Here is a 27,073-nt window from a genome sequence, read left to right on the forward strand (position 1 = left end):
CCTAAAGAGACATCATGCAGCCGGGCCTCTTGGCTTTCGGCCACACCGTCCTGAACGCGCCCGATATCGTCAGATCTCGGAAGGTAAAAGGGGCAGGGCCTGGTCAGTACTTGGATGGGTGACCTCCTGGAAATGCCAGGTGCTGCAAGCTTTTTACGTCTCCTGGGTAACTTCATCGTAGCTCTTAATACTCTCTTTCTGTCTGGAGGAGATATAATTGAAGAATTGTACACGTACCCGGCTACTTTCAAAACCCATTACTGCACTGATATTTTTCCCTCCATTTTTCTTTTTCTTTTTTTTTTTTTTTTTTTTTGCTGGAAGTTCCGTCAATACCCGCCAACCTTTAAGAGACATCATGCAGCCAGGCCTCTCTGCTTGCGGCCACACCGTCCTGAATTCGCCCGATCTCGTCAGATCTCGGAAGCTAAATGGGGCAGGGCCTGGTCAGTACTTGGATGGGAGACCTCCTAGAAATACCAGGTGCTGCAAGCCTTTTACGTCTCCTGGGTAACTTCATCGTAGCTCTTAATACTCTCTTTCTGTGTCCAGGAGATATAATTGAAGAATTGTACACGTACTAGGCTACTTTCAACACCCTTTGCTGCACTGATATTTTCCCTCCATTTTTCTTTTTATTTTATTTTTTTGCTGGAAGTTCCGTCAATATCCGCCAGCCTTTAAGAGACATCATGCAGCCAGGCCTCTTGGCTTGTAGTCACACCGTCCTGAACGCGCCCGATCATATCAGATTTCGGAAGCTAAACGGGGCAGGGCCTGGTCAGTACTTGGATGTGTGACCTCCTGGAAATACCAGGTGCTGCAAGCTTTTTACGTCTCCTAGGTAACTTCATCGTAGCTCTTAAAACTCTCTTTCTGTCTCCAGGAGATATAATTGAAGAATTGTACACGTACCCGGCTACTTTCAACACCCTTTGCTGCACTGGTATATTTCCCTCTATTTTTCTTTTTTTTTTTTGCTGGCAGTTCCGTCAATACCCGCCAACCTTTAAGAGACATCATGCAGCCAGGCATCTCGGCTTGCGGCCACACCATCCTGAACGCGCCCGATCTCGTCAGATCTCGGAAGCTAAATGGGGCAGGGCCTGGTCAGTACTTGGATGGGAGACCTCCTAGAAATACCAGGTGCTGCAAGCTTTTACGTCTCCTGGGTAACTTTATCGTAGCTCTTAATACTCTCTATCTGTCTGGAGGAGATATAATTGAAGTACTGTACACGTACCCAGCTACTGTCAACATCCTTTGCTGCACTGATATTTTTCCATCCATTTTTCTTTTTTTTTTTGCTGGCAGTTCCGTCAATACCCGCCAGCCTTAAAGAGACATCATGCAGCTGGGCCTCTCGGCTTTCGGCCACACCGTCCTGAATGCGCATGATATCGTCAGATCTCGGAAGCTAAACGGGGCAGGACCTGGTCAGTACTTGAATGTGAGACCTCCTGGAAATACCAGGTGCTGCAAGCTTTTACGTCTCCTGGGTAACTTTATCGTAGCTCTTAATATTCTCTTTCAGTCTGCAGGAGATATAATTGAAGAATTGTACACGTACCCGGCTACTTTCAACACCCTTTCCTGCAGTGATATTTTTCCCTCCATTTTTCTATTTTTTTTTTTTTTTCTTTTTGCTGGAAGTTCCGTCAATACCCGCCAACCTTTAAGAGACATCATGCAGCCAGGCCTTTCGGCTTGTGGCCACACCGTCCTGAATGCGCCCGATCTCGTCAGATCTCGGAAGCTAAACGGGGCAGGGCCTGGTCAGTACTTGGATGGGAGACCTCCTAGAAATACCAGGTGCTGCAAGCTTTTTACGTCTCCTGGGTAACTTCATCGTAGCTCTTAATACTCTCTTTCTGTCTCCAGGAGATATAATTGAAGAATTGTACACGTACCCGGCTACTTTCAACACCCTTTGCTGCACTGGTATATTTCCCTCTATTTTTCTTTTTTTTTTTTTGCTGGCAGTTCCGTCAATACCCGCCAACCTTTAAGAGACATCATGCAGCCAGGCCTTTCGGCTTGTGGCCACACCGTCCTGAATGCGCCTGATCTCGTCAGATCTCGGAAGCTAAACGGGGCAGGGCCTGGTCAGTACTTGGATGGGAGACCTCCTAGAAATACCAGGTGCTGCAAGCTGTTTACGTCTCCTGGGTAACTTCATCGTAGCTCTTAATACTCTCTCTCTGTCTGGAGGAGATATAATTGAAGTATTGTACACGTATCCAGCTACTGTCAACACCCTTTGCTGCCCTGATATTTTTCCATCCATTTTTCTTTTTTCTTTTTTTATATTTTTTTTTTGCTGGAAGTTCCGTCAATACCCGCCAACCTTTAAGAGACATCATGCAGCCAGGCCTTTCGGCTTGTGGCCACACCGTCCTGAATGCGTCTGATCTCGTCAGATCTCGGAAGCTAAACGGGGCAGGGCCTGGTCAGTACTTGGATGGGAGACCTCCTAGAAATACCAGGTGCTGCAAGCTTTTTACGTCTCCTGGGTAACTTCATCGTAGCTCTTAATACTCTCTCTCTGTCTGGAGGAGATATAATTGAAGTATTGTACACGTATCCAGCTACTGTCAACACCCTTTGCTGCACTGATATTTTTCCATCCATTTTTCTTTTTTCTTTTTTTATATTTTTTTTTTGCTGGAAGTTCCGTCAATACCCGCCAACCTTTAAGAGACATCATGCAGCCAGGCATCTCGGCTTGCGGCCACACCATCCTGAAGACGCAAGATCTCGTCAGATCTCGGAAGAAAAACTGGGCAGGGCCTGGTCAGTAATTGGATGGGTGACCTCCTGGAAATACCAGGTGCTGAAAGCTTTTTACATCTCCTGGGTAACTTCAGCGTAGCTCTTAATACTCTCATTCAGTCTGGAGGAGATATAATTGAAGAATTGTACATGTACCCGGCTACTTTCAACACCCTGTCCTGCACTGATATTTTTCCCTCCATTTTTCTATTTATTTATTTTTTATTTTTTGCTGGAAGTTCTGTCAATACCCGCCAGCCTTTAAGAGACATCATGCAGCCCGGCCTCTTGGCTTGTGGCCACACCGTCCTGAACACGCCCGATCTCGTCAGATCTCGGAAGCTAAACGGGGCAGGGCCTCGTCAGTACTTGGATGGGTGACCTCCTGGAAATACCAGGTGCTGCAAGCTTTTTACGTCTCCTGGGTAACTTCATCGTAGCTCTTAATACTCTCTTTCTGACTCCAGGAGATATAATTGAAGAATTGTACACGTACCCGGCTACTTTCAACACCCTTTGCTGCACTGGTATATTTCCCTCTATTTTTCATTTTTTTTTTTGCTGGCAGTTCCGTCAATACCCGCCAGCCTTTAAGAGACATCATGCAGCCAGGCATCTCGGCTTGCGGCCACACCATCCTGAACGCGCCCGATCTCGTCAGATCTCGGAAGCTAAACGGGGCAGGACCTGGTCAGTACATGAAAGTGAGACCTCCTGGAAATACCTAGTTCTGCAAGCTTTTACGTCTCCTGGGTAACTTTATCGTAGCTCTTAATACTCTCTCTCTGTCTGGAGGAGATATAATTGAAGTATTGCACACGTATCCAGCTACTGTCAACACCCTTTGCTGCACTGATATTTTTCCATCCATTTTTCTTTTTTCTATTTTTTTTTTTTTTTTTTGCTGGAAGTTCCGTCAATACCCGCCAACCTTTAAGAGACATCATGCAGCCAGGCCTTTCGGCTTGTGGCCACACCGTCCTGAATGCGCCCGATCTCGTCAGATCTCGGAAGCTAAACGGGGCAGGGCCTCGTCAGTACTTGGATGGGTGACCTCCTGGAAATACCAGGTGCTGCAAGCTTTTTACGTCTCCTGGGTAACTTCATCGTAGCTCTTAATACTCTCTTTCTGTCTCCAGGAGATATAATTGAAGAATTGTACACGTACCCGGCTACTTTCAACACCCTTTGCTGCACTGGTATATTTCCCTCTATTTTTCATTTTTTTTTTTGCTGGCAGTTCCGTCAATACCCGCCAGCCTTTAAGAGACATCATGCAGCCAGGCATCTCGGCTTGCGGCCACACCATCCTGAATACGCAAGATCTCGTCAGATCTCGGAAGAAAAACTGGGCAGGGCCTGGTCAGTAATTGGATGGGTGACCTCCTGGAAATACCAGGTGCTGAAAGCTTTTTACATCTCCTGGGTAACTTCAGCGTAGCTCTTAATACTCTCATTCAGTCTGGAGGAGATATAATTGAAGAATTGTACATGTACCCGGCTACTTTCAACACCCTGTCCTGCACTGATATTTTTCCCTCCATTTTTCTATTTATTTATTTTTTATTTTTTGCTGGAAGTTCTGTCAATACCCGCCAGCCTTTAAGAGACATCATGCAGCCCGGCCTCTTGGCTTGTGGCCACACCGTCCTGAACACGCCCGATCTCGTCAGATCTCGGAAGCTAAACGGGGCAGGGCCTCGTCAGTACTTGGATGGGTGACCTCCTGGAAATACCAGGTGCTGCAAGCTTTTTACGTCTCCTGGGTAACTTCATCGTAGCTCTTAATACTCTCTTTCTGACTCCAGGAGATATAATTGAAGAATTGTACACGTACCCGGCTACTTTCAACACCCTTTGCTGCACTGGTATATTTCCCTCTATTTTTCATTTTTTTTTTTGCTGGCAGTTCCGTCAATACCCGCCAGCCTTTAAGAGACATCATGCAGCCAGGCATCTCGGCTTGCGGCCACACCATCCTGAACGCGCCCGATCTCGTCAGATCTCGGAAGCTAAACGGGGCAGGACCTGGTCAGTACATGAAAGTGAGACCTCCTGGAAATACCTAGTTCTGCAAGCTTTTACGTCTCCTGGGTAACTTTATCGTAGCTCTTAATACTCTCTCTCTGTCTGGAGGAGATATAATTGAAGTATTGCACACGTATCCAGCTACTGTCAACACCCTTTGCTGCACTGATATTTTTCCATCCATTTTTCTTTTTTCTATTTTTTTTTTTTTTTTTTGCTGGAAGTTCCGTCAATACCCGCCAACCTTTAAGAGACATCATGCAGCCAGGCCTTTCGGCTTGTGGCCACACCGTCCTGAATGCGCCCGATCTCGTCAGATCTCGGAAGCTAAACGGGGCAGGGCCTCGTCAGTACTTGGATGGGTGACCTCCTGGAAATACCAGGTGCTGCAAGCTTTTTACGTCTCCTGGGTAACTTCATCGTAGCTCTTAATACTCTCTTTCTGTCTCCAGGAGATATAATTGAAGAATTGTACACGTACCCGGCTACTTTCAACACCCTTTGCTGCACTGGTATATTTCCCTCTATTTTTCATTTTTTTTTTTGCTGGCAGTTCCGTCAATACCCGCCAGCCTTTAAGAGACATCATGCAGCCAGGCATCTCGGCTTGCGGCCACACCATCCTGAATACGCAAGATCTCGTCAGATCTCGGAAGAAAAACTGGGCAGGGCCTGGTCAGTAATTGGATGGGTGACCTCCTGGAAATACCAGGTGCTGAAAGCTTTTTACATCTCCTGGGTAACTTCAGCGTAGCTCTTAATACTCTCATTCAGTCTGGAGGAGATATAATTGAAGAATTGTACATGTACCCGGCTACTTTCAACACCCTGTCCTGCACTGATATTTTTCCCTCCATTTTTCTATTTATTTATTTTTTATTTTTTGCTGGAAGTTCCGTCAATACCCGCCAACCTTTAAGAGACATCATGCAGCCAGGCCTTTCGGCTTGTGGCCACACCGTCCTGAATGCGCCCGATCTCGTCAGATCTCGGAAGCTAAACGGGGCAGGGCCTCGTCAGTACTTGGATGGGTGACCTCCTGGAAATACCAGGTGCTGCAAGCTTTTTACGTCTCCTGGGTAACTTCATCGTAGCTCTTAATACTCTCTTTCTGTCTCCAGGAGATATAATTGAAGAATTGTACACGTACCCGGCTACTTTCAACACCCTTTGCTGCACTGGTATATTTCCCTCTATTTTTCTTTTTTTTTTTTGCTGGCAGTTCCGTCAATACCCGCCAGCCTTTAAGAGACATCATGCAGCCAGGCATCTCGGCTTGCGGCCACACCATCCTGAACGCGCCCGATCTCGTCAGATCTCGGAAGCTAAACGGGGCAGGACCTGGTCAGTACATGAAAGTGAGACCTCCTGGAAATACCTAGTTCTGCAAGCTTTTACGTCTCCTGGGTAACTTTATCGTAGCTCTTAATACTCTCTCTCTGTCTGGAGGAGATATAATTGAAGTATTGCACACGTATCCAGCTACTGTCAACACCCTTTGCTGCACTGATATTTTTCCATCCATTTTTCTTTTTTCTATTTTTTTTTTTTTTTTTTGCTGGAAGTTCCGTCAATACCCGCCAACCTTTAAGAGACATCATGCAGCCAGGCCTTTCGGCTTGTGGCCACACCGTCCTGAATGCGCCCGATCTCGTCAGATCTCGGAAGCTAAACGGGGCAGGGCCTCGTCAGTACTTGGATGGGTGACCTCCTGGAAATACCAGGTGCTGCAAGCTTTTTACGTCTCCTGGGTAACTTCATCGTAGCTCTTAATACTCTCTTTCTGTCTCCAGGAGATATAATTGAAGAATTGTACACGTACCCGGCTACTTTCAACACCCTTTGCTGCACTGGTATATTTCCCTCTATTTTTCATTTTTTTTTTTGCTGGCAGTTCCGTCAATACCCGCCAGCCTTTAAGAGACATCATGCAGCCAGGCATCTCGGCTTGCGGCCACACCATCCTGAATACGCAAGATCTCGTCAGATCTCGGAAGAAAAACTGGGCAGGGCCTGGTCAGTAATTGGATGGGTGACCTCCTGGAAATACCAGGTGCTGAAAGCTTTTTACATCTCCTGGGTAACTTCAGCGTAGCTCTTAATACTCTCATTCAGTCTGGAGGAGATATAATTGAAGAATTGTACATGTACCCGGCTACTTTCAACACCCTGTCCTGCACTGATATTTTTCCCTCCATTTTTCTATTTATTTATTTTTTATTTTTTGCTGGAAGTTCTGTCAATACCCGCCAGCCTTTAAGAGACATCATGCAGCCCGGCCTCTTGGCTTGTGGCCACACCGTCCTGAACACGCCCGATCTCGTCAGATCTCGGAAGCTAAACGGGGCAGGGCCTCGTCAGTACTTGGATGGGTGACCTCCTGGAAATACCAGGTGCTGCAAGCTTTTTACGTCTCCTGGGTAACTTCATCGTAGCTCTTAATACTCTCTTTCTGACTCCAGGAGATATAATTGAAGAATTGTACACGTACCCGGCTACTTTCAACACCCTTTGCTGCACTGGTATATTTCCCTCTATTTTTCATTTTTTTTTTTGCTGGCAGTTCCGTCAATACCCGCCAGCCTTTAAGAGACATCATGCAGCCAGGCATCTCGGCTTGCGGCCACACCATCCTGAACGCGCCCGATCTCGTCAGATCTCGGAAGCTAAACGGGGCAGGACCTGGTCAGTACATGAAAGTGAGACCTCCTGGAAATACCTAGTTCTGCAAGCTTTTACGTCTCCTGGGTAACTTTATCGTAGCTCTTAATACTCTCTCTCTGTCTGGAGGAGATATAATTGAAGTATTGCACACGTATCCAGCTACTGTCAACACCCTTTGCTGCACTGATATTTTTCCATCCATTTTTCTTTTTTCTATTTTTTTTTTTTTTTTTTGCTGGAAGTTCCGTCAATACCCGCCAACCTTTAAGAGACATCATGCAGCCAGGCCTTTCGGCTTGTGGCCACACCGTCCTGAATGCGCCCGATCTCGTCAGATCTCGGAAGCTAAACGGGGCAGGGCCTCGTCAGTACTTGGATGGGTGACCTCCTGGAAATACCAGGTGCTGCAAGCTTTTTACGTCTCCTGGGTAACTTCATCGTAGCTCTTAATACTCTCTTTCTGTCTCCAGGAGATATAATTGAAGAATTGTACACGTACCCGGCTACTTTCAACACCCTTTGCTGCACTGGTATATTTCCCTCTATTTTTCATTTTTTTTTTTGCTGGCAGTTCCGTCAATACCCGCCAGCCTTTAAGAGACATCATGCAGCCAGGCATCTCGGCTTGCGGCCACACCATCCTGAATACGCAAGATCTCGTCAGATCTCGGAAGAAAAACTGGGCAGGGCCTGGTCAGTAATTGGATGGGTGACCTCCTGGAAATACCAGGTGCTGAAAGCTTTTTACATCTCCTGGGTAACTTCAGCGTAGCTCTTAATACTCTCATTCAGTCTGGAGGAGATATAATTGAAGAATTGTACATGTACCCGGCTACTTTCAACACCCTGTCCTGCACTGATATTTTTCCCTCCATTTTTCTATTTATTTATTTTTTATTTTTTGCTGGAAGTTCCGTCAATACCCGCCAACCTTTAAGAGACATCATGCAGCCAGGCCTTTCGGCTTGTGGCCACACCGTCCTGAATGCGCCCGATCTCGTCAGATCTCGGAAGCTAAACGGGGCAGGGCCTCGTCAGTACTTGGATGGGTGACCTCCTGGAAATACCAGGTGCTGCAAGCTTTTTACGTCTCCTGGGTAACTTCATCGTAGCTCTTAATACTCTCTTTCTGTCTCCAGGAGATATAATTGAAGAATTGTACACGTACCCGGCTACTTTCAACACCCTTTGCTGCACTGGTATATTTCCCTCTATTTTTCTTTTTTTTTTTTGCTGGCAGTTCCGTCAATACCCGCCAGCCTTTAAGAGACATCATGCAGCCAGGCATCTCGGCTTGCGGCCACACCATCCTGAACGCGCCCGATCTCGTCAGATCTCGGAAGCTAAACGGGGCAGGACCTGGTCAGTACATGAAAGTGAGACCTCCTGGAAATACCTAGTTCTGCAAGCTTTTACGTCTCCTGGGTAACTTTATCGTAGCTCTTAATACTCTCTCTCTGTCTGGAGGAGATATAATTGAAGTATTGCACACGTATCCAGCTACTGTCAACACCCTTTGCTGCACTGATATTTTTCCATCCATTTTTCTTTTTTCTATTTTTTTTTTTTTTTTTTGCTGGAAGTTCCGTCAATACCCGCCAACCTTTAAGAGACATCATGCAGCCAGGCCTTTCGGCTTGTGGCCACACCGTCCTGAATGCGCCCGATCTCGTCAGATCTCGGAAGCTAAACGGGGCAGGGCCTCGTCAGTACTTGGATGGGTGACCTCCTGGAAATACCAGGTGCTGCAAGCTTTTTACGTCTCCTGGGTAACTTCATCGTAGCTCTTAATACTCTCTTTCTGTCTCCAGGAGATATAATTGAAGAATTGTACACGTACCCGGCTACTTTCAACACCCTTTGCTGCACTGGTATATTTCCCTCTATTTTTCATTTTTTTTTTTGCTGGCAGTTCCGTCAATACCCGCCAGCCTTTAAGAGACATCATGCAGCCAGGCATCTCGGCTTGCGGCCACACCATCCTGAATACGCAAGATCTCGTCAGATCTCGGAAGAAAAACTGGGCAGGGCCTGGTCAGTAATTGGATGGGTGACCTCCTGGAAATACCAGGTGCTGAAAGCTTTTTACATCTCCTGGGTAACTTCAGCGTAGCTCTTAATACTCTCATTCAGTCTGGAGGAGATATAATTGAAGAATTGTACATGTACCCGGCTACTTTCAACACCCTGTCCTGCACTGATATTTTTCCCTCCATTTTTCTATTTATTTATTTTTTATTTTTTGCTGGAAGTTCTGTCAATACCCGCCAGCCTTTAAGAGACATCATGCAGCCCGGCCTCTTGGCTTGTGGCCACACCGTCCTGAACACGCCCGATCTCGTCAGATCTCGGAAGCTAAACGGGGCAGGGCCTCGTCAGTACTTGGATGGGTGACCTCCTGGAAATACCAGGTGCTGCAAGCTTTTTACGTCTCCTGGGTAACTTCATCGTAGCTCTTAATACTCTCTTTCTGACTCCAGGAGATATAATTGAAGAATTGTACACGTACCCGGCTACTTTCAACACCCTTTGCTGCACTGGTATATTTCCCTCTATTTTTCATTTTTTTTTTTGCTGGCAGTTCCGTCAATACCCGCCAGCCTTTAAGAGACATCATGCAGCCAGGCATCTCGGCTTGCGGCCACACCATCCTGAACGCGCCCGATCTCGTCAGATCTCGGAAGCTAAACGGGGCAGGACCTGGTCAGTACATGAAAGTGAGACCTCCTGGAAATACCTAGTTCTGCAAGCTTTTACGTCTCCTGGGTAACTTTATCGTAGCTCTTAATACTCTCTCTCTGTCTGGAGGAGATATAATTGAAGTATTGCACACGTATCCAGCTACTGTCAACACCCTTTGCTGCACTGATATTTTTCCATCCATTTTTCTTTTTTCTATTTTTTTTTTTTTTTTTTGCTGGAAGTTCCGTCAATACCCGCCAACCTTTAAGAGACATCATGCAGCCAGGCCTTTCGGCTTGTGGCCACACCGTCCTGAATGCGCCCGATCTCGTCAGATCTCGGAAGCTAAACGGGGCAGGGCCTCGTCAGTACTTGGATGGGTGACCTCCTGGAAATACCAGGTGCTGCAAGCTTTTTACGTCTCCTGGGTAACTTCATCGTAGCTCTTAATACTCTCTTTCTGTCTCCAGGAGATATAATTGAAGAATTGTACACGTACCCGGCTACTTTCAACACCCTTTGCTGCACTGGTATATTTCCCTCTATTTTTCATTTTTTTTTTTGCTGGCAGTTCCGTCAATACCCGCCAGCCTTTAAGAGACATCATGCAGCCAGGCATCTCGGCTTGCGGCCACACCATCCTGAATACGCAAGATCTCGTCAGATCTCGGAAGAAAAACTGGGCAGGGCCTGGTCAGTAATTGGATGGGTGACCTCCTGGAAATACCAGGTGCTGAAAGCTTTTTACATCTCCTGGGTAACTTCAGCGTAGCTCTTAATACTCTCATTCAGTCTGGAGGAGATATAATTGAAGAATTGTACATGTACCCGGCTACTTTCAACACCCTGTCCTGCACTGATATTTTTCCCTCCATTTTTCTATTTATTTATTTTTTATTTTTTGCTGGAAGTTCTGTCAATACCCGCCAGCCTTTAAGAGACATCATGCAGCCCGGCCTCTTGGCTTGTGGCCACACCGTCCTGAACACGCCCGATCTCGTCAGATCTCGGAAGCTAAACGGGGCAGGGCCTCGTCAGTACTTGGATGGGTGACCTCCTGGAAATACCAGGTGCTGCAAGCTTTTTACGTCTCCTGGGTAACTTCATCGTAGCTCTTAATACTCTCTTTCTGTCTCCAGGAGATATAATTGAAGAATTGTACACGTACCCGGCTACTTTCAACACCCTTTGCTGCACTGGTATATTTCCCTCTATTTTTCATTTTTTTTTTTGCTGGCAGTTCCGTCAATACCCGCCAGCCTTTAAGAGACATCATGCAGCCAGGCATCTCGGCTTGCGGCCACACCATCCTGAACGCGCCCGATCTCGTCAGATCTCGGAAGCTAAACGGGGCAGGACCTGGTCAGTACATGAAAGTGAGACCTCCTGGAAATACCTAGTTCTGCAAGCTTTTACGTCTCCTGGGTAACTTTATCGTAGCTCTTAATACTCTCTCTCTGTCTGGAGGAGATATAATTGAAGTATTGCACACGTATCCAGCTACTGTCAACACCCTTTGCTGCACTGATATTTTTCCATCCATTTTTCTTTTTTCTATTTTTTTTTTTTTTTTTTGCTGGAAGTTCCGTCAATACCCGCCAACCTTTAAGAGACATCATGCAGCCAGGCCTTTCGGCTTGTGGCCACACCGTCCTGAATGCGCCCGATCTCGTCAGATCTCGGAAGCTAAACGGGGCAGGGCCTCGTCAGTACTTGGATGGGTGACCTCCTGGAAATACCAGGTGCTGCAAGCTTTTTACGTCTCCTGGGTAACTTCATCGTAGCTCTTAATACTCTCTTTCTGTCTCCAGGAGATATAATTGAAGAATTGTACACGTACCCGGCTACTTTCAACACCCTTTGCTGCACTGGTATATTTCCCTCTATTTTTCTTTTTTTTTTTTGCTGGCAGTTCCGTCAATACCCGCCAGCCTTTAAGAGACATCATGCAGCCAGGCATCTCGGCTTGCGGCCACACCATCCTGAACGCGCCCGATCTCGTCAGATCTCGGAAGCTAACGGGGCAGGGCCTGGTCAGTACTTGGATGGGAGACCTCCTAGAAATACCAGGTGCTGCAAGCTTTTTACGTCTCCTGGGTAACTTCATCATAGCTCTTAATACTCTCTTTCAGTCTGTAGGAGATATTATTGAAGAATTGTACACGTACCCGGCTACTTTCAAAACCCTTTGCTGCACTGATATTTTTCCCTCCATTTTTCTTTTTTCTTTTTTCTTTTGCTGGAAGTTCCGTCAATACCCGTCAGCCTTAAAGAGACATCATGCAGCTGGGCCTCTCGGCTTTCGGCCACACCGTCCTGAATGCGCATGATATCGTCCGATTTCGGAAGCTAAACGGGGCAGGACCTGGTCAGTACTTGAATGTGAGACCTCCTGGAAATACCAGGTGCTGCAAGCTTTTTACATCTCCTGGGTAACTTCAGCGTAGCTCTTAATACTCTCATTCAGTCTGGAGGAGATATAATTGAAGAATTGTACATGTACCCGGCTACTTTCAACACCCTGTCCTGCACTGATATTTTTCCCTCCATTTTTCTATTTATTTATTTTTTATTTTTTGCTGGAAGTTCTGTCAATACCCGCCAGCCTTTAAGAGACATCATGCAGCCAGGCCTCTTGGCTTGCGGCCACACCGTCCTGAACACGCCCGATCTCGTCAGATCTCGGAAGCTAAACGGGGCAGGGCCTCGTCAGTACTTGGATGGGAGACCTCCTAGAAATACCAGGTGCTGCAAGCTTTTTACGTCTCCTGGGTAACTTCATCGTAGCTCTTAATACTCTCTTTCTGTCTCCAGGAGATATAATTGAAGAATTGTACACGTACCCGGCTACTTTCAACACCCTTTCCTGCACTGATATTTTTCCCTCCATTTTTCTATTTTTTTTTTTTTTTTTTTTTGCTGGAAGTTCCGTCAATACCCGCCAACCTTTAAGAGACATCATGCAGCCAGGCATCTCGGCTTGTGGCCACACCGTCCTGAATGCGCCCGATCTCGTCAGATCTCGGAAGCTAAACGGGGCAGGGCCTGGTCAGTACTTGGATGGGAGACCTCCTAGAAATACCAGGTGCTGCAAGCTTTTTACGTCTCCTGGGTAACTTCATCGTAGCTCTTAATACTCTCTTTCTGTCTCCAGGAGATATAATTGAAGAATTGTACACGTACCCGGCTACTTTCAACACCCTTTGCTGCACTGGTATATTTCCCTCTATTTTTCTTTTTTTTTTTTGCTGGCAGTTCCGTCAATACCCGCCAGCCTTTAAGAGACGTCATGCAGCCAGGAATCTCGGCTTGCGGCCACACCATCCTGAACGTGCCCGATCTCGTCAGATCTCGGAAGCTAACGGGGCAGGGCCTGGTCAGTACTTGGATGGGAGACCTCCTAGAAATACCAGGTGCTGCAAGCCTTTTACGTCTCCTGGGTAACTTCATCATAGCTCTTAATACTCTCTTTCTGTGTCCAGGAGATATAATTGAAGAATTGTACACGTACTAGGCTACTTTCAACACCCTTTGCTGCACTGATATTTTCCCTCCATTTTTCTTTTTATTTTATTTTTTTGCTGGAAGTTCCGTCAATATCCGCCAGCCTTTAAGAGACATCATGCAGCCAGGCCTCTTGGCTTGTAGTCACACCGTCCTGAACGCGCCCGATCATATCAGATTTCGGAAGCTAAACGGGGCAGGGCCTGGTCAGTACTTGGATGTGTGACCTCCTGGAAATACCAGGTGCTGCAAGCTTTTTACGTCTCCTGGGTAACTTCATCGTAGCTCTTAAAACTCTCTTTCTGTCTCCAGGAGATATAATTGAAGAATTGTACACGTACCCGGCTACTTTCAACACCCTTTGCTGCACTGGTATATTTCCCTCTATTTTTCTTTTTTTTTTTTGCTGGCAGTTCCGTCAATACCCGCCAACCTTAAAGAGACATCATGCAGCTGGGCCTCTCGGCTTTCGGCCACACCGTCCTGAATGCGCATGATATCGTCAGATCTCGGAAGCTAAACGGGGCAGGACCTGGTCAGTACTTGAATGTGAGACCTCCTGGAAATACCAGGTGCTGCAAGCTTTTTACGTCTCCTGGGTAACTTTATCGTAGCTCTTAATACTCTCTTTCTGTCTCCAGGACATATAATTGAAGAATTGTACACGTACCCGGCTACTTTCAACACCCTTTCCTGCACTGATATTTTTCCCTCCATTTTTCTATTTTTTTTTTTTTTTTTTTTTGCTGGAAGTTCCGTCAATACCCGCCAACCTTTAAGAGACATCATGCAGCCAGGCCTTTCGGCTTGTGGCCACACCGTCCTGAATGCGCCCGATCTCGTCAGATCTCGGAAGCTAAACGGGGCAGGGCCTGGTCAGTACTTGGATGGGAGACCTCCTAGAAATACCAGGTGCTGCAAGCTTTTTACGTCTCCTGGGTAACTTCATCGTAGCTCTTAATACTCTCTATCTGTCTGGAGGAGATATAATTGAAGTATTGTACACATACCCGGCTACTTTCAACAGCCTTTGCTGCACTGATATTTTTCCCTCCATTTTCCTTTTTTTTTTTTTTTTTTTTGCTGGAAGTTCCGTCAATACCCGCCAGCCTTTAAGAGACATCATGCAGCCAGGCCTCTCGGCTTGCGGCCACACCGTCCTGAACGCGCCCGATCTCATCTGATCTCGGAAGCTAACGGGGCAGGGCCTGGTCAGTACTTGGATGGGTGACCTCCTGGAAATACCAGGTGCTGAAAGCCTTTTACATCTCCTGGGTAACTTCATCGTAGCTCTTAATACTCTCTTTCTGTGTCCAGGAGATATAATTGAAGAATTGTACACGTACTAGGCTACTTTCAACACCCTTTGCTGCACTGATATTTTCCCTCCATTTTTCTTTTTATTTTATTTTTTTGCTGGAAGTTCCGTCAATATCCGCCAGCCTTTAAGAGACATCATGCAGCCAGGCCTCTTGGCTTGTAGTCACACCGTCCTGAACGCGCCCGATCATATCAGATTTCGGAAGCTAAACGGGGCAGGGCCTGGTCAGTACTTGGATGTGTGACCTCCTGGAAATACCAGGTGCTGCAAGCTTTTTACGTCTCCTGGGTAACTTCATCGTAGCTCTTAAAACTCTCTTTCTGTCTCCAGGAGATATAATTGAAGAATTGTACACGTACCCGGCTACTTTCAACACCCTTTGCTGCACTGGTATATTTCCCTCTATTTTTCTTTTTTTTTTTTGCTGGCAGTTCCGTCAATACCCGCCAACCTTAAAGAGACATCATGCAGCTGGGCCTCTCGGCTTTCGGCCACACCGTCCTGAATGCGCATGATATCGTCAGATCTCGGAAGCTAAACGGGGCAGGACCTGGTCAGTACTTGAATGTGAGACCTCCTGGAAATACCAGGTGCTGCAAGCTTTTACGTCTCCTGGGTAACTTTATCGTAGCTCTTAATATTCTCTTTCAGTCTGCAGGAGATATAATTGAAGTATTGTACACGTATCCAGCTACTGTCAACACCCTTTGCTGCACTGATATTTTTCCATCCATTTTTCTTTTTTCTTTTTTTATATTTTTTTTTTGCTGGAAGTTCCGTCAATATCCGCCAACCTTTAAGAGACATCATGCAGCCAGGCCTTTCGGCTTGTGGCCACACCGTCCTGAATGCGCCTGATCTCGTCAGATCTCGGAAGCTAAACGGGACAGGGCCTGGTCAGTACTTGGATGGGAGACCTCCTGGAAATACCAGGTGCTGCAAGCTTTTTACATCTCCTGGGTAACTTCAGCGTAGCTCTTAATACTCTCATTCAGTCTGGAGGAGATATAATTGAAGAATTGTACATGTACCCGGCTACTGTCAACACCCTGTCCTGCACTGATATTTTTCCCTCCATTTTTCTATTTATTTATTTTTTATTTTTTGCTGGAAGTTCTGTCAATACCCGCCAGCCTTTAAGAGACATCATGCAGCCAGGCCTCTTGGCTTGCGGCCACACCGTCCTGAACACGCCCGATCTCGTCAGATCTCGGAAGCTAAACGGGGCAGGGCATCGTCAGTACTTGGATGGGAGACCTCCTGGAAATACCTGGTGCTGCAAGCATTTTACGTCTCCTGGGAAACTTCATCGTAGCTCTTAATACTCTCTATCTGTCTGGAGGAGATATAATTGAAGTATTGTACACGTACCCGGCTACTTTCAACAGCCTTTGCTGCACTGATATTTTTCCCTCCATTTTCCATTTTTTTTTTTTTTTTTTTTGCTGGAAGTTCCGTCAATACCCGCCAGCCTTTAAGAGACATCATGCAGCCAGGCCTCTCGGCTTGCGGCCACACCGTCCTGAACGCGCCCGATCTCGTCAGATCTTGGAAGCTAAACGGGGCAGGACCTGGTCGGTACATGAATGTGAGACCTCCTGGAAATACCTGGTGCTGCAAGCTTTTACGTCTCCTGGGTAACTTTATCGTAGCTCTTAATACTCTCTATCTGTCTGGAGGAGATATAATTGAAGTATTGTACACGTACCCAGCTACTGTCAACACCCTTTGCTGCACTGATATTTTTCCATCCATTTTTCTATTTTTTTTTTTTTTTTTTGCTGGAAGTTCCGTCAATACCCGCCAACCTTTAAGAGACATCATGCAGCCAGGCATCTCGGCTTGCGGCCACACCGTCCTGAATGCGCCCGATCTCATCATATCTCGGAAGCTAAACGGGGCAGGGTCTGGCCAGTACTTGGTTGGGTGACCACCTGGAAATACCAGGTGCTGCAAGCTTTTTACGTCTCCTGGGTAACTTCATCGTAGCTCTTAATACTCTCTTTCAGTCTGGAGGAGATATTATTGAAGAATTGTACACGTACCCGGCTACTTTCAACAGCCTTTGCTGCACTGATATTTCTCCCTCCATTTTTCTTTTTTTTTTTTTTTTTTTGCTGGAAGTTCCGTCAATACCCACCAGCCTAAAGAGACATCATGCAGGCGGGCCTCTCGGCTTTCGGCCACACCGTCCTGAACGCGCCCGATATCGTCAGATCTCGGAAGGTAAAAGGGGCAGGGCCTGGTCAGTACTTGGATGGGTGACCTCCTGGAAATACCTGGTGCTGCAATCTTTTTTGTCTCCTGGGTAACTTCATCGTAGCTCTTAGTACTCTCTTTCTGTCTGGAGGAGATATAATTGAAGTATTGTACACGTACACGGCTACTTTCAACAGCCTTTGCTGCACTGATATTTTTCCATCCATTTTTCTTTTTTTTTTTTTTTTTTTTTTTGCTGGAAGTTCCGTCAATACCCGCCAACCTTTAAGAGACATCATGCAGCCAGGCCTCTCGGCTTGTGGCCACACCGTCCTGAATGCGCCCGATCTCGTAAGATCTCGGAAGCTAAACGGGGCAGGGCCTGGTCAGTACTTGGATGGCTGACCTCCTAGAAATACCAGGTGCTGCAAGCTTTTTACGTCTCCTGGGTAACTTCATCGTAGCTCTTAATACTCTCTTTCTGTCTCCAGGAGATATAATTGAAGAATTGTACACGTACTAGGCTACTTTCAACACCCTTTGCTGCACTGATATTTTTCCCTCCATTTATCTTTTTATTTTATTTTTTTGCTGGAAGTTCCGTCAATATCCGCCAGCCTTTAAGAGACATCATGCAGCCAGGCCTCTTGGCTTGTAGTCACACCGTCCTGAACGCGCCCGATCATATCAGATTTCGGAAGCTAAACGGGGCAGGGCCTGGTCAGTACTTGGATGTGTGACCTCCTGGAAATACCAGGTGCTGCAAGCTTTTTACGTCTCCTGGGTAACTTCATCGTAGCTCTTAAAACTCTCTTTCTGTCTCCAGGAGATATAATTGAAGAATTGTACACGTACCCGGCTACTTTCAACACCCTTTGCTGCACTGGTATATTTCCCTCTATTTTTCTTTTTTTTTTTTGCTGGCAGTTCCGTCAATACCCGCCAGCCTTTAAGAGACATCATGCAGCCAGGCATCTTGGCTTGCGGCCACACCATCCTGAACGCGCCCGATCTCGTCAGATCTCGGAAGCTAAATGGGGCAGGACCTGGTCAGTACATGAATGTGAGACCTCCTTGAAATACCTCGTGCTGCAAGCTTTTACGTCTCCTGGGTAACTTTATCGTAGCTCTTAATACTCTCTATCTGTCTGGAGGAGATATAATTGAAGAATTGTACATGTACCCGGCTACTTTCAACACCCTTTGCTGCACTGATATTTTTCCCTCCCTTTTTCTATTTTTTTTTTTTTTTTTTTTGCTGGAAGTTCCGTCAATACTTGCCAGCCTTTAAGAGACATCATGCAGCCAGGTCTCTTGCCTTGCGGCCACACCGTCCTTAACGCGCCTGATCTCATCATATCTCGGAAGCTAAACGGGGCAGGGTCTGGCCAGTACTTGGTTGGGTGACCACCTGGAAATACCAGGTGCTGCAAGCTTTTTACGTCTCCTGGGTAACTTCATCGTAGCTCTTAATACTCTCTTTCAGTCTGGAGGAGATATTATTGAAGAATTGTACACGTACCCGGCTACTTTCAACAGCCTTTGCTGCACTGATATTTCTCCCTCCATTTTTCTTTTTTTTTTTTTTTTTTTGCTGGAAGTTCCGTCAATACCCACCAGCCTAAAGAGACATCATGCAGGCGGGCCTCTTGGCTTTCGGCCACACCGTCCTGAACGCGCCCGATATCGTCAGATCTCGGAAGGTAAAAGGGGCAGGGCCTGGTCAGTACTTGGATGGGTGACCTCCTGGAAATACCTGGTGCTGCAAGCTTTTTTGTCTCCTGGGTAACTTCATCGTAGCTCTTAGTACTCTCTTTCTGTCTGGAGGAGATATAATTGAAGTATTGTACACGTACACGGCTACTTTCAACAGCCTTTGCTGCACTGATATTTTTCCATCCATTTTTCTTTTTTTTTTTTTTTTTTTTTTTTGCTGGAAGTTCCGTCAATACCCGCCAACCTTTAAGAGACATCATGCAGCCAGGCCTCTCGGCTTGTGGCCACACCGTCCTGAATGCGCCCGATCTCGTAAGATCTCGGAAGCTAAACGGGGCAGGGCCTGGTCAGTACTTGGATGGCTGACCTCCTAGAAATACCAGGTGCTGCAAGCTTTTTACGTGTCCTGGGTAACTTCATCGTAGCTCTTAATACTCTCTTTCTGTCTCCAGGAGATATAATTGAAGAATTGTACACGTACTAGGCTACTTTCAACACCCTTTGCTGCACTGATATTTTTCCCTCCATTTTTCTTTTTATTTTATTTTTTTGCTGGAAGTTCCGTCAATATCCGCCAGCCTTTAAGAGACATCATGCAGCCAGGCCTCTTGGCTTGTAGTCACACCGTCCTGAACGCGCCCGATCATATCAGATTTCGGAAGCTAAACGGGGCAGGGCCTGGTCAGTACTTGGATGTGTGACCTCCTGGAAATACCAGGTGCTGCAAGCTTTTTACGTCTCCTGGGTAACTTCATCGTAGCTCTTAAAACTCTCTTTCTGTCTCCAGGAGATATAATTGAAGAATTGTACACGTACCCGGCTACTTTCAACACCCTTTGCTGCACTGGTATATTTCCCTCTATTTTTCTTTTTTTTTTTTGCTGGCAGTTCCGTCAATACCCGCCAGCCTTTAAGAGACATCATGCAGCCAGGCATCTTGGCTTGCGGCCACACCATCCTGAACGCGCCCGATCTCGTCAGATCTCGGAAGCTAAATGGGGCAGGACCTGGTCAGTACATGAATGTGAGACCTCCTTGAAATACCTCGTGCTGCAAGCTTTTAAGTCTCCTGGGTAACGTTATCGTAGCTCTTAATACTCTCTATCAGTCTGGAGGAGATATAATTGAAGTACTGTACACGTACCCAGCTCCTGTCAACATCCTTTGCTGCACTGATATTTTTCCATCCATTTTTCTTTTTTTTTTTTTTTTTTTTTTTTTTTTTTTGCTGGAAGTTCCGTCAATACCCGCCAACCTTTAAGAGACATCATGCAGCCAGGCCTCTCGGCTTGCGGCCACACCGTCCTGAATGCGCCAGATCTCGTCAGATCTCGGAAGCTAAACGGGGCAGGGCCTGGTCAGTACTGGGATGGGAGACCTCCTAGAAATACCAGGTGCTGCAAGCCTTTTACGTCTCCTGGGTAACTTCATCGTAGCTCTTAATACTCTCTTTCTGTCTCCAGGAGATATAATTTAAGAATTGTACACGTACTAGGCTACTTTCAACACCCTTTGCTGCACTGATATTTTTCCCTCCATTTTTCTTTTTATTTTATTTTTTTGCTGGAAGTTCCGTCAATATCCGCCAGCCTTTAAGAGACATCATGCAGCCAGGCCTCTTGGCTTGTAGTCACACCGTCCTGAACGCGCCCGATCATATCAGATTTCGGAAGCTAAACGGGGCAGGGCCTGGTCAGTACTTGGATGTGTGACCTCCTGGAAATACCAGGTGCTGCAAGCTTTTTACGTCTCCTGGGTAACTTCATCGTAGCTCTTAAAACTCTCTTTCTGTCTCCAGGAGATATAATTGAAGAATTGTACACGTACCCGGCTACTTTCAACACCCTTTGCTGCACTGGTATATTTCCCTCTATTTTTCTTTTTTTTTTTGCTGGCAGTTCCGTCAATACCCGCCAGCCTTTAAGAGACATCATGCAGCCAGGCATCTCGTATTGCGGCCACACCGTCCTGAACGCGCCCGATCTCGTAAGATCTCGAAAGCTAAACGGGGCATGACCTGGTCAGTACTTGGATGGGAGACCTCCTTGAAATACCTCGTGCTGCAAGCTTTTACGTCTCCTGGGTAACTTTATCGTAGCTCTTAATACTCTCTATCTGTCTGGAGGAGATATTATTGAAGAATTGTACACGTACCCGGCTACTTTCAACAGCCTTTGCTGCACTGATATTTCTCCCTCCATTTTTCTTTTTTTTTTTTTTTTTTTTGCTGGAAGTTCCGTCAATACCCGCCAACCTTTAAGAGACATCATGCAGCCAGGCCTTTCGGCTTGTGGCCACACCGTCCTGAATGCGCCCGATCTCGTCAGATCTCGGAAGCTAAACGGGGCAGGGCCTGGTCAGTACTTGAATGGGAGACCTCCTACAAATACGAGGTGCTGCAAGCTTTTTATGTCTCCTGGGTAACTTCATCGTAGCTCTTAATACTCTCTTTCTGTCTCCAGGAGATATAATTGAAGAATTGTACACGTACCCGGCTACTTTCAACACCCTTTGCTGCACTGGTATATTTCCCTCTATTTTTCTTTTTTTTTTTTGCTGGCAGTTCCGTCAATACCCGCCAGCCTTTAAGAGACATCATGCAGCCAGGCATCTCGGCTTGCGGCCACACCATCCTGAACGCGCCGGATCTCGTCAGATATCGGAAGCTAAACGGGGCAGGACCTGGTCAGTACATGAATGTGAGACCTCCTGGAAATACCTCGTGCTGCAAGCTTTTACGTCTCCTGTGTAACTTTATCGTAGCTCTTAATACTCTCTATCTGTCTGGAGGAGATATAATTGAAGTATTGTACACGTATCCAGCTACTGTCAACACCCTTTGCTGCACTGGTATTTCTCCCTCCATTTCTCTTTTTTTTTTTTGCTGGATGTTCCGTCAAAACCCGCCAACCATTAAGAGACATCATGCAGCCCGGCCTCTTGGCTTGCAGCCACACCGTCCTGAACGCCCCCGATCTCATCAGATCTTGGAATTTAAACGGGGCAGGGCCTGGTCAGTACTTGGATGGGTGACCTCCTGGAAATGCCAGGTGCTGCAAGCTTTTTACGTCCCCTGGGTAACTTCATCGTAGCTCTTAATACTCTCTTTCACTCTGGAGGAGATATAATTGAAGTATTGTACACGTACCCGGCTACTTTCAACAGCCTTTGCTGCACTGATATTTCTCCCTCCATTTTTCTTTTTTTTTTTTTTTTTTTGCTGGAAGTTCCGTCAATACCCACCAGCCTAAAGAGACATCATGCAGCCAGGCTTCTTGGCTTTCGGCCACACCGTCCTGAACGCACCCGATATCGTCAGATCTTGAAAGGTAAAAGGGGCAGGGCCTGGTCAGTACTTGGATGGGTGACCTCCTGGAAATACCTGGTGCTGCAAGCTTTTTTGTCTTCTGGGTAACTTCATCGTAGCTCTTAGTACTCTCTTTCTGTCTGGAGGAGATATAATTGAAGTATTGTACACGTACACGGCTACTTTCAACAGCCTTTGCTGCACTGATATTTTTCCCTCCATTTTTCTTTTTTTTTTTTGCTGGAAGTTCGTCAATATCCGCCAACCTTTAAGAGACATCATGCAGCCAGGCCTCTCGGCTTGTGGCCACACCGTCCTGAATGCGCCCGATCTCGTAAGATCTCGGAAGGTAAAAGGGGCAGGGCCTGGTCAGTACTTGGATGGGTGACCTCCTGGAAAAACCTGGTGCTGCAAGCTTTTTTGTCTCCTGGGTAACTTCATCGTAGCTCTTAATACTCTCTTTCTGTCTGGAGGAGACATAATTGAAGTATTGTACACGTACCCAGCTACTGTCAACACCCTTTGCTGCACTGATATTTTCCCATCCATTTTTCTTTTTTTTTTTTTTTTTGCTGGAAGTTCCGTCAATACCCACCAACCTTTAAGAGACATCATGCAGCCCAGCCTCTTGGCTTGCAGCCACACCGTCCTGAACGCCCCCGATCTCATCAGATCTTGGAATTTAAACGGGGCAGAGCCTGGTCAGTACTTGGATGGGTGACCTCCTGGAAATGCCAGGTGCTGCAAGCTTTTTCGTCTCCTGGGTAACTTCATCGTAGCTCTTAATACTCTCTTTCTGTCTCCAGGAGATATAATTGAAGAATTGTACACGTACCCGGCTACTTTCAACACCCTTTCCTGCACTGATATTTTTCCCTCCATTTTTCTATTTTTTTTTTTTTTTTTTTGCTGGAAATTCCGTCAATACCCGCCAGACTTTAAGAGACATCATGCAGCCAGGCATCTTGGCTTGCGGCCACACCATCCTGAACTCGCCCGATCTCGTCAGATCTTGAAAGCTAAACGGGGCAGGACCTGGTCGGTACATGAATGTGAGACCTCCTGGAAATACCTGGTGCTTCAAGCTTTTACGTCTCCTGGGTAACTTTATCGTAGCTCTTAATACTCTCTATCTGTCTGGAGGAGATATAATTGAAGTATTGTACACGTACCCAGCTACTGTCAACACCCTTTGCTGCACTGATATTTTTCCATCCATTTTTCTTTTTTGTTTTTTTTTTTGCTGGAAGTTCCGTCAATACCCGCCAACCTTTAAGAGACATCATGCAGCCAGGCTTCTCGGCTTGCGGCCACACCGTCCTGAATGCGCCCGATCTCGTCAGATCTCGGAAGCTAAACGGGGCAGGGCCTGGTCAGTACTTGGATGGGAGACCTCCTAGAAATACCAGGTGCTGCAAGCCTTTTACGTCTCCTGGGTAACTTCATCGTAGCTCTTAATACTCTCTTTCTGTCTCTAGGAGATATAATTGAAGAATTGTACACGTACTAGGCTACTATTAAAACACCCTTTGCTGCACTGATATTTTTCCCTCCATTTTTCTTTTTATTTTATTTTTTTCCTGGAAGTTCCGTCAATATCCGCCAGCCTTTAAGAGACATCATGCAGCCAGGCCTCTTGGCTTGTAGTCACACCGTCCTGAACGCGCCCGATCATATCAGATTTCGGAAGCTAAACGGGGCAGGGCCTGGTCAGTACTTGGATGTGTGACCTCCTGGAAATACCAGGTGCTGCAAGCTTTTTACGTCTCCTGGGTAACTTCATCGTAGCTCTTAAAACTCTCTTTCTGTCTCCAGGAGATATAATTGAAGAATGGTACACGTACCCGGCTACTTTCAACACCCTTTGCTGCACTGGTATATTTCCCTCTATTTTTCTTTTTTTTTTTTGCTGGCAGTTCCGTCAATACCCGCCAGCCTTTAAGAGACATCATGCAGCCAGGCATCTCGGCTTGCGGCCACACCATCCTGAACGCGCCCGATCTCGTCAGATCTTGGAAGCTAAACGGGGCAGGACCTGGTCAGTACATGAATGTGAGACCTCCTTGAAATACCTCGTGCTGCAAGCTTTTACGTCTCCTGGGTAACTTTATCGTAGCTCTTAATACTCTCTATCTGTCTGGAGGAGATATAATTGAAGTACTGTACACGTACCCAGCTACTGTCAACATCCTTTGCTGCACTGATATTTTTCCCTCCATTTTTTTTTTTTTTTTTTTTTTTTGCTGGAAGTTCCGTCAATACCCGCCAACCTTTAAGAGACATCATGCAGCCAGGCCTCTCAGCTTGTGGCCACACCGTCCTGAACGCGCCCGATCTCGTAAGATCTCGAAAGCTAAATGGGGCAGGACCTGGTCAGTACTTGGATGGGAGACCTCCTGGAAATACCAGGTGCTGCAAGGTTTTACATCTCCTGGGTAACTTTATCGTAGCTCTTAATTCTCTCTTTCTGTCTGGAGGAGATATAATTGAAGAATTGTACACGTACCCGGCTACTTTCAACACCCTTTGCTGCACTGATATTTTTCCCTCCATTTTTCTATTTTTTTTTTTTTTTTTTTTTGCTGGAAATTCCGTCAATACCCGTCATCCTTTAAGAGACATCATGCAGCCAGGCATCTCGGCTTGCGGCCACACCATACTGAACGCGCCCGATCTCGTCAGATCTCGGAAGCTAAACGGGGCAGGACCTGGTTAGTACATGAATGTGAGACCGCCTGGAAATACCAGGTGCTGCAAGCTTTTTACGTCTCCTGGGTAACTTCATCGTAGCTCTTAATACTCTCTTTCAGTCTGGAGGAGATATTATTGAAGAATTGTACACGTACCCGGCTACTTTCAACAGCCTTTGCTGCACTGATATTTCTCCCTCCATTTTTCTTTTTTTTTTTTGCTGGAAGTTCGTCAATATCCGCCAACCTTTAAGAGACATCATGCAGCCAGGCCTCTCGGCTTGTGGCCACACCGTCCTGAATGCGCCCGATCTCGTAAGATCTCGGAAGGTAAAAAGGGCAGGGCCTGGTCAGTACTTGGATGGGTGACCTCCTGGAAATACCTGGTGCTGCAAGCTTTTTTGTCTCCTGGGTAACTTCATCGTAGCTCTTAATACTCTCTTTCTGTCTGGAGGAGACATAATTGAAGTATTGTACACGTACCCAGCTACTGTCAACACCCTTTGCTGCACTGATATTTTTCCATCCATTTTTCTTTTTTTTTTTTTTTTTTTTTTTTTGCTGGAAGTTCCGTCAATACCCGCCAACCTTTAAGAGACATCATGCAGCCAGGCCTCTCGGCTTGTGGCCACACCGTCCTGAATGCGCCCGATCTCGTAAGATCTCGGAAGCTAAACGGGGCAGGGCCTGGTCAGTACTTGGATGGCTGACCTCCTAGAAATACCAGGTGCTGCAAGCTTTTTACGTCTCCTGGGTAACTTCATCGTAGCTCTTAATACTCTCTTTCTGTCTGCAGGAGATATAATTGAAGAATTGTACACGTACCCGGCTACTTTCAACACCCTTTGCTGCACTGGAATTTCTCCCTCCATTTCTCTTTTTTTTTTTTGCTGGATGTTCCGTCAAAACCCGCCAACCATTAAGAGACATCATGCAGCCCGGCCTCTTGGCTTGCAGCCACACCGTCCTGAACGCCCCCGATCTCATCAGATCTTGGAATTTAAACGGGGCAGGGCCTGGTCAGTACTTGGATGGGTGACCTCCTGGAAATGCCAGGTGCTGCAAGCTTTTTACGTCTCCTGGGTAACTTCATCGTAGCTCTTAATACTCTCTTTATATCTCCAGGAGAAATAATTGAAGAATTGTACACGTACCCGGCTACTTTCAACACCCTTTCCTGCACTGATATTTTTCCCTCCATTTTTCTATTTTTTTTTTTTTTTTTTTGCTGGAAATTCCCTCAATACCCGCCAGCCTTTAAGAGACATCATGCAGCCAGGCATCTCGGCTTGCGGCCACACCATCCTGAACTCGCCCGATCTCGTCAGATCTTGGAAGCTAAACGGGGCAGGACCTGGTCGGTACATGAATGTGAGACCTCCTGGAAATACCTGGTGCTGCAAGCTTTTACGTCTCCTGGGTAACTTTATCGTAGCTCTTAATACTCTCTATCTGTCTGGAGGAGATATAATTGAAGTATTGTACACGTACCCAGCTACTGTCAACACCCTTTGCTGCACTGATATTTTTCCATCCATTTTTCTTTTTTTTTTTTTTTTTTGCTGGAAGTTCCGTCAATACCCGCCAACCTTTAAGAGACATCATGCAGCCAGGCCTCTCGGCTTGCGGCCACACCGTCCTGAATGCGCCCGATCTCGTCAGATCTCGGAAGCTAAACGGGGCAGGGTCTGGCCAGTACTTGGTTGGGTGACCTCCTGGAAATACCAGGTGCTGCAAGCTTTTTACGTCTCCTGGGTAACTTCATCGTAGCTCTTAATACTCTCTTTCAGTCTGGAGGAGATATTATTGAAGAATTGTACACGTACCCGGCTACTTTCAACAGCCTTTGCTGCACTGATATTTCTCCCTCCATTTTTCTTTTTTTTTTTTTTTTTTGCTGGAAGTTCCGTCAATATCCGCCAGCCTTTAAGAGACATCATGCAGCCAGGCCTCTTGGCTTGTAGTCACACCGTCCTGAACGCGCCCGATCATATCAGATTTCGGAAGCTAAACGGGGCAGGGCCTAGTCAGTACTTGGATGTGTGACCTCCTGGAAATACCAGGTGCTGCAAGCTTTTTACGTCTCCTGGGTAACTTCATCGTAGCTCTTAAAACTCTCTTTCTGTCTCCAGGAGATATAATTGAAGAATTGTACACGTACCCGGCTACTTTCAACACCCTTTGCTGCAC

At 46.5% G+C, this 27,073-nt stretch overlaps 25 non-coding genes and 55 pseudogenes across 25 annotated transcripts; all 80 read left to right on the forward strand.

Annotated features, from left to right (window-relative positions):
* Nucleotides 1-32: 32 nt before the first annotated feature.
* Nucleotides 33-151, forward strand: LOC136725473 (uncharacterized; annotated as a pseudogene).
* Nucleotides 152-376: 225 nt separating this feature from the next.
* LOC136725549 (5S ribosomal RNA) lies at nucleotides 377-495 on the forward strand. Its single transcript, XR_010807591.1, has one exon. It is a non-coding gene; the product is annotated as a 5S ribosomal RNA (ribosomal RNA).
* Nucleotides 496-710: 215 nt separating this feature from the next.
* Nucleotides 711-829, forward strand: LOC136725450 (uncharacterized; annotated as a pseudogene).
* A 210-nt stretch (nucleotides 830-1,039) lies between these two features.
* LOC136725542 (5S ribosomal RNA) lies at nucleotides 1,040-1,158 on the forward strand. The gene has a single exon (XR_010807585.1). It is a non-coding gene; the product is annotated as a 5S ribosomal RNA (ribosomal RNA).
* A 208-nt stretch (nucleotides 1,159-1,366) lies between these two features.
* LOC136725530 (uncharacterized) lies at nucleotides 1,367-1,485 on the forward strand (annotated as a pseudogene).
* Nucleotides 1,486-1,705: 220 nt separating this feature from the next.
* On the forward strand, nucleotides 1,706-1,824 carry LOC136725491 (5S ribosomal RNA). The gene has a single exon (XR_010807577.1). It is a non-coding gene; the product is annotated as a 5S ribosomal RNA (ribosomal RNA).
* Nucleotides 1,825-2,035: 211 nt separating this feature from the next.
* Nucleotides 2,036-2,154, forward strand: LOC136725548 (5S ribosomal RNA). The gene has a single exon (XR_010807590.1). It is a non-coding gene; the product is annotated as a 5S ribosomal RNA (ribosomal RNA).
* Nucleotides 2,155-2,379: 225 nt separating this feature from the next.
* Nucleotides 2,380-2,498, forward strand: LOC136725414 (uncharacterized; annotated as a pseudogene).
* A 225-nt stretch (nucleotides 2,499-2,723) lies between these two features.
* On the forward strand, nucleotides 2,724-2,842 carry LOC136725483 (uncharacterized; annotated as a pseudogene).
* A 221-nt stretch (nucleotides 2,843-3,063) lies between these two features.
* LOC136725568 (5S ribosomal RNA) lies at nucleotides 3,064-3,182 on the forward strand. Its single transcript, XR_010807608.1, has one exon. It is a non-coding gene; the product is annotated as a 5S ribosomal RNA (ribosomal RNA).
* A 210-nt stretch (nucleotides 3,183-3,392) lies between these two features.
* On the forward strand, nucleotides 3,393-3,511 carry LOC136725508 (uncharacterized; annotated as a pseudogene).
* Nucleotides 3,512-3,735: 224 nt separating this feature from the next.
* Nucleotides 3,736-3,854, forward strand: LOC136725551 (5S ribosomal RNA). The gene has a single exon (XR_010807593.1). It is a non-coding gene; the product is annotated as a 5S ribosomal RNA (ribosomal RNA).
* Nucleotides 3,855-4,064: 210 nt separating this feature from the next.
* LOC136725474 (uncharacterized) lies at nucleotides 4,065-4,183 on the forward strand (annotated as a pseudogene).
* Nucleotides 4,184-4,404: 221 nt separating this feature from the next.
* Nucleotides 4,405-4,523, forward strand: LOC136725569 (5S ribosomal RNA). The gene has a single exon (XR_010807609.1). It is a non-coding gene; the product is annotated as a 5S ribosomal RNA (ribosomal RNA).
* A 210-nt stretch (nucleotides 4,524-4,733) lies between these two features.
* LOC136725509 (uncharacterized) lies at nucleotides 4,734-4,852 on the forward strand (annotated as a pseudogene).
* A 224-nt stretch (nucleotides 4,853-5,076) lies between these two features.
* On the forward strand, nucleotides 5,077-5,195 carry LOC136725552 (5S ribosomal RNA). The gene has a single exon (XR_010807594.1). It is a non-coding gene; the product is annotated as a 5S ribosomal RNA (ribosomal RNA).
* Nucleotides 5,196-5,405: 210 nt separating this feature from the next.
* LOC136725475 (uncharacterized) lies at nucleotides 5,406-5,524 on the forward strand (annotated as a pseudogene).
* Nucleotides 5,525-5,745: 221 nt separating this feature from the next.
* Nucleotides 5,746-5,864, forward strand: LOC136725553 (5S ribosomal RNA). The gene has a single exon (XR_010807595.1). It is a non-coding gene; the product is annotated as a 5S ribosomal RNA (ribosomal RNA).
* A 210-nt stretch (nucleotides 5,865-6,074) lies between these two features.
* LOC136725510 (uncharacterized) lies at nucleotides 6,075-6,193 on the forward strand (annotated as a pseudogene).
* A 224-nt stretch (nucleotides 6,194-6,417) lies between these two features.
* On the forward strand, nucleotides 6,418-6,536 carry LOC136725554 (5S ribosomal RNA). Its single transcript, XR_010807596.1, has one exon. It is a non-coding gene; the product is annotated as a 5S ribosomal RNA (ribosomal RNA).
* A 210-nt stretch (nucleotides 6,537-6,746) lies between these two features.
* Nucleotides 6,747-6,865, forward strand: LOC136725476 (uncharacterized; annotated as a pseudogene).
* A 221-nt stretch (nucleotides 6,866-7,086) lies between these two features.
* On the forward strand, nucleotides 7,087-7,205 carry LOC136725570 (5S ribosomal RNA). The gene has a single exon (XR_010807610.1). It is a non-coding gene; the product is annotated as a 5S ribosomal RNA (ribosomal RNA).
* Nucleotides 7,206-7,415: 210 nt separating this feature from the next.
* On the forward strand, nucleotides 7,416-7,534 carry LOC136725511 (uncharacterized; annotated as a pseudogene).
* A 224-nt stretch (nucleotides 7,535-7,758) lies between these two features.
* Nucleotides 7,759-7,877, forward strand: LOC136725555 (5S ribosomal RNA). The gene has a single exon (XR_010807597.1). It is a non-coding gene; the product is annotated as a 5S ribosomal RNA (ribosomal RNA).
* A 210-nt stretch (nucleotides 7,878-8,087) lies between these two features.
* On the forward strand, nucleotides 8,088-8,206 carry LOC136725477 (uncharacterized; annotated as a pseudogene).
* A 221-nt stretch (nucleotides 8,207-8,427) lies between these two features.
* On the forward strand, nucleotides 8,428-8,546 carry LOC136725557 (5S ribosomal RNA). Its single transcript, XR_010807598.1, has one exon. It is a non-coding gene; the product is annotated as a 5S ribosomal RNA (ribosomal RNA).
* A 210-nt stretch (nucleotides 8,547-8,756) lies between these two features.
* LOC136725513 (uncharacterized) lies at nucleotides 8,757-8,875 on the forward strand (annotated as a pseudogene).
* Nucleotides 8,876-9,099: 224 nt separating this feature from the next.
* On the forward strand, nucleotides 9,100-9,218 carry LOC136725558 (5S ribosomal RNA). The gene has a single exon (XR_010807599.1). It is a non-coding gene; the product is annotated as a 5S ribosomal RNA (ribosomal RNA).
* Nucleotides 9,219-9,428: 210 nt separating this feature from the next.
* LOC136725480 (uncharacterized) lies at nucleotides 9,429-9,547 on the forward strand (annotated as a pseudogene).
* A 221-nt stretch (nucleotides 9,548-9,768) lies between these two features.
* On the forward strand, nucleotides 9,769-9,887 carry LOC136725571 (5S ribosomal RNA). Its single transcript, XR_010807611.1, has one exon. It is a non-coding gene; the product is annotated as a 5S ribosomal RNA (ribosomal RNA).
* Nucleotides 9,888-10,097: 210 nt separating this feature from the next.
* On the forward strand, nucleotides 10,098-10,216 carry LOC136725514 (uncharacterized; annotated as a pseudogene).
* Nucleotides 10,217-10,440: 224 nt separating this feature from the next.
* On the forward strand, nucleotides 10,441-10,559 carry LOC136725559 (5S ribosomal RNA). Its single transcript, XR_010807600.1, has one exon. It is a non-coding gene; the product is annotated as a 5S ribosomal RNA (ribosomal RNA).
* Nucleotides 10,560-10,769: 210 nt separating this feature from the next.
* On the forward strand, nucleotides 10,770-10,888 carry LOC136725481 (uncharacterized; annotated as a pseudogene).
* A 221-nt stretch (nucleotides 10,889-11,109) lies between these two features.
* Nucleotides 11,110-11,228, forward strand: LOC136725572 (5S ribosomal RNA). The gene has a single exon (XR_010807612.1). It is a non-coding gene; the product is annotated as a 5S ribosomal RNA (ribosomal RNA).
* Nucleotides 11,229-11,438: 210 nt separating this feature from the next.
* LOC136725516 (uncharacterized) lies at nucleotides 11,439-11,557 on the forward strand (annotated as a pseudogene).
* A 224-nt stretch (nucleotides 11,558-11,781) lies between these two features.
* Nucleotides 11,782-11,900, forward strand: LOC136725560 (5S ribosomal RNA). Its single transcript, XR_010807601.1, has one exon. It is a non-coding gene; the product is annotated as a 5S ribosomal RNA (ribosomal RNA).
* Nucleotides 11,901-12,110: 210 nt separating this feature from the next.
* On the forward strand, nucleotides 12,111-12,228 carry LOC136725576 (uncharacterized; annotated as a pseudogene).
* Nucleotides 12,229-12,784: 556 nt separating this feature from the next.
* LOC136725417 (uncharacterized) lies at nucleotides 12,785-12,903 on the forward strand (annotated as a pseudogene).
* A 221-nt stretch (nucleotides 12,904-13,124) lies between these two features.
* On the forward strand, nucleotides 13,125-13,243 carry LOC136725503 (5S ribosomal RNA). The gene has a single exon (XR_010807578.1). It is a non-coding gene; the product is annotated as a 5S ribosomal RNA (ribosomal RNA).
* Nucleotides 13,244-13,453: 210 nt separating this feature from the next.
* On the forward strand, nucleotides 13,454-13,571 carry LOC136725420 (uncharacterized; annotated as a pseudogene).
* A 215-nt stretch (nucleotides 13,572-13,786) lies between these two features.
* Nucleotides 13,787-13,905, forward strand: LOC136725451 (uncharacterized; annotated as a pseudogene).
* A 210-nt stretch (nucleotides 13,906-14,115) lies between these two features.
* LOC136725531 (uncharacterized) lies at nucleotides 14,116-14,234 on the forward strand (annotated as a pseudogene).
* A 221-nt stretch (nucleotides 14,235-14,455) lies between these two features.
* LOC136725515 (5S ribosomal RNA) lies at nucleotides 14,456-14,574 on the forward strand. The gene has a single exon (XR_010807579.1). It is a non-coding gene; the product is annotated as a 5S ribosomal RNA (ribosomal RNA).
* Nucleotides 14,575-14,792: 218 nt separating this feature from the next.
* LOC136725421 (uncharacterized) lies at nucleotides 14,793-14,910 on the forward strand (annotated as a pseudogene).
* A 215-nt stretch (nucleotides 14,911-15,125) lies between these two features.
* On the forward strand, nucleotides 15,126-15,244 carry LOC136725452 (uncharacterized; annotated as a pseudogene).
* A 210-nt stretch (nucleotides 15,245-15,454) lies between these two features.
* On the forward strand, nucleotides 15,455-15,573 carry LOC136725532 (uncharacterized; annotated as a pseudogene).
* Nucleotides 15,574-15,797: 224 nt separating this feature from the next.
* Nucleotides 15,798-15,916, forward strand: LOC136725550 (5S ribosomal RNA). The gene has a single exon (XR_010807592.1). It is a non-coding gene; the product is annotated as a 5S ribosomal RNA (ribosomal RNA).
* A 221-nt stretch (nucleotides 15,917-16,137) lies between these two features.
* Nucleotides 16,138-16,256, forward strand: LOC136725437 (uncharacterized; annotated as a pseudogene).
* A 219-nt stretch (nucleotides 16,257-16,475) lies between these two features.
* Nucleotides 16,476-16,594, forward strand: LOC136725472 (uncharacterized; annotated as a pseudogene).
* A 217-nt stretch (nucleotides 16,595-16,811) lies between these two features.
* Nucleotides 16,812-16,930, forward strand: LOC136725422 (uncharacterized; annotated as a pseudogene).
* Nucleotides 16,931-17,146: 216 nt separating this feature from the next.
* LOC136725482 (uncharacterized) lies at nucleotides 17,147-17,265 on the forward strand (annotated as a pseudogene).
* A 220-nt stretch (nucleotides 17,266-17,485) lies between these two features.
* Nucleotides 17,486-17,604, forward strand: LOC136725579 (uncharacterized; annotated as a pseudogene).
* A 216-nt stretch (nucleotides 17,605-17,820) lies between these two features.
* On the forward strand, nucleotides 17,821-17,939 carry LOC136725453 (uncharacterized; annotated as a pseudogene).
* Nucleotides 17,940-18,149: 210 nt separating this feature from the next.
* Nucleotides 18,150-18,268, forward strand: LOC136725504 (uncharacterized; annotated as a pseudogene).
* Nucleotides 18,269-18,487: 219 nt separating this feature from the next.
* LOC136725471 (uncharacterized) lies at nucleotides 18,488-18,606 on the forward strand (annotated as a pseudogene).
* Nucleotides 18,607-18,822: 216 nt separating this feature from the next.
* Nucleotides 18,823-18,941, forward strand: LOC136725465 (uncharacterized; annotated as a pseudogene).
* A 221-nt stretch (nucleotides 18,942-19,162) lies between these two features.
* LOC136725580 (uncharacterized) lies at nucleotides 19,163-19,281 on the forward strand (annotated as a pseudogene).
* A 216-nt stretch (nucleotides 19,282-19,497) lies between these two features.
* Nucleotides 19,498-19,616, forward strand: LOC136725455 (uncharacterized; annotated as a pseudogene).
* Nucleotides 19,617-19,826: 210 nt separating this feature from the next.
* Nucleotides 19,827-19,945, forward strand: LOC136725505 (uncharacterized; annotated as a pseudogene).
* A 228-nt stretch (nucleotides 19,946-20,173) lies between these two features.
* On the forward strand, nucleotides 20,174-20,292 carry LOC136725544 (5S ribosomal RNA). Its single transcript, XR_010807587.1, has one exon. It is a non-coding gene; the product is annotated as a 5S ribosomal RNA (ribosomal RNA).
* A 216-nt stretch (nucleotides 20,293-20,508) lies between these two features.
* On the forward strand, nucleotides 20,509-20,627 carry LOC136725456 (uncharacterized; annotated as a pseudogene).
* A 209-nt stretch (nucleotides 20,628-20,836) lies between these two features.
* Nucleotides 20,837-20,955, forward strand: LOC136725520 (uncharacterized; annotated as a pseudogene).
* Nucleotides 20,956-21,172: 217 nt separating this feature from the next.
* LOC136725434 (uncharacterized) lies at nucleotides 21,173-21,291 on the forward strand (annotated as a pseudogene).
* Nucleotides 21,292-21,501: 210 nt separating this feature from the next.
* On the forward strand, nucleotides 21,502-21,620 carry LOC136725526 (uncharacterized; annotated as a pseudogene).
* A 209-nt stretch (nucleotides 21,621-21,829) lies between these two features.
* On the forward strand, nucleotides 21,830-21,948 carry LOC136725404 (uncharacterized; annotated as a pseudogene).
* A 216-nt stretch (nucleotides 21,949-22,164) lies between these two features.
* LOC136725497 (uncharacterized) lies at nucleotides 22,165-22,283 on the forward strand (annotated as a pseudogene).
* Nucleotides 22,284-22,491: 208 nt separating this feature from the next.
* Nucleotides 22,492-22,610, forward strand: LOC136725415 (uncharacterized; annotated as a pseudogene).
* A 214-nt stretch (nucleotides 22,611-22,824) lies between these two features.
* On the forward strand, nucleotides 22,825-22,943 carry LOC136725439 (uncharacterized; annotated as a pseudogene).
* A 218-nt stretch (nucleotides 22,944-23,161) lies between these two features.
* On the forward strand, nucleotides 23,162-23,280 carry LOC136725536 (uncharacterized; annotated as a pseudogene).
* Nucleotides 23,281-23,495: 215 nt separating this feature from the next.
* LOC136725399 (5S ribosomal RNA) lies at nucleotides 23,496-23,614 on the forward strand. Its single transcript, XR_010807569.1, has one exon. It is a non-coding gene; the product is annotated as a 5S ribosomal RNA (ribosomal RNA).
* A 218-nt stretch (nucleotides 23,615-23,832) lies between these two features.
* Nucleotides 23,833-23,951, forward strand: LOC136725458 (uncharacterized; annotated as a pseudogene).
* Nucleotides 23,952-24,161: 210 nt separating this feature from the next.
* On the forward strand, nucleotides 24,162-24,280 carry LOC136725507 (uncharacterized; annotated as a pseudogene).
* Nucleotides 24,281-24,495: 215 nt separating this feature from the next.
* LOC136725459 (uncharacterized) lies at nucleotides 24,496-24,614 on the forward strand (annotated as a pseudogene).
* A 220-nt stretch (nucleotides 24,615-24,834) lies between these two features.
* Nucleotides 24,835-24,953, forward strand: LOC136725461 (uncharacterized; annotated as a pseudogene).
* Nucleotides 24,954-25,162: 209 nt separating this feature from the next.
* On the forward strand, nucleotides 25,163-25,281 carry LOC136725575 (5S ribosomal RNA). The gene has a single exon (XR_010807615.1). It is a non-coding gene; the product is annotated as a 5S ribosomal RNA (ribosomal RNA).
* Nucleotides 25,282-25,503: 222 nt separating this feature from the next.
* Nucleotides 25,504-25,622, forward strand: LOC136725400 (uncharacterized; annotated as a pseudogene).
* Nucleotides 25,623-25,832: 210 nt separating this feature from the next.
* LOC136725405 (uncharacterized) lies at nucleotides 25,833-25,951 on the forward strand (annotated as a pseudogene).
* A 219-nt stretch (nucleotides 25,952-26,170) lies between these two features.
* LOC136725488 (uncharacterized) lies at nucleotides 26,171-26,289 on the forward strand (annotated as a pseudogene).
* A 215-nt stretch (nucleotides 26,290-26,504) lies between these two features.
* On the forward strand, nucleotides 26,505-26,623 carry LOC136725539 (5S ribosomal RNA). The gene has a single exon (XR_010807582.1). It is a non-coding gene; the product is annotated as a 5S ribosomal RNA (ribosomal RNA).
* A 216-nt stretch (nucleotides 26,624-26,839) lies between these two features.
* On the forward strand, nucleotides 26,840-26,958 carry LOC136725467 (uncharacterized; annotated as a pseudogene).
* The last annotated feature ends 115 nt before the right edge of the window (nucleotides 26,959-27,073 follow it).

This window comes from Amia ocellicauda, unplaced genomic scaffold (assembly GCF_036373705.1).
Source record: "Amia ocellicauda isolate fAmiCal2 unplaced genomic scaffold, fAmiCal2.hap1 HAP1_SCAFFOLD_213, whole genome shotgun sequence".
NCBI lineage: Eukaryota > Metazoa > Chordata > Actinopteri > Amiiformes > Amiidae > Amia > Amia ocellicauda.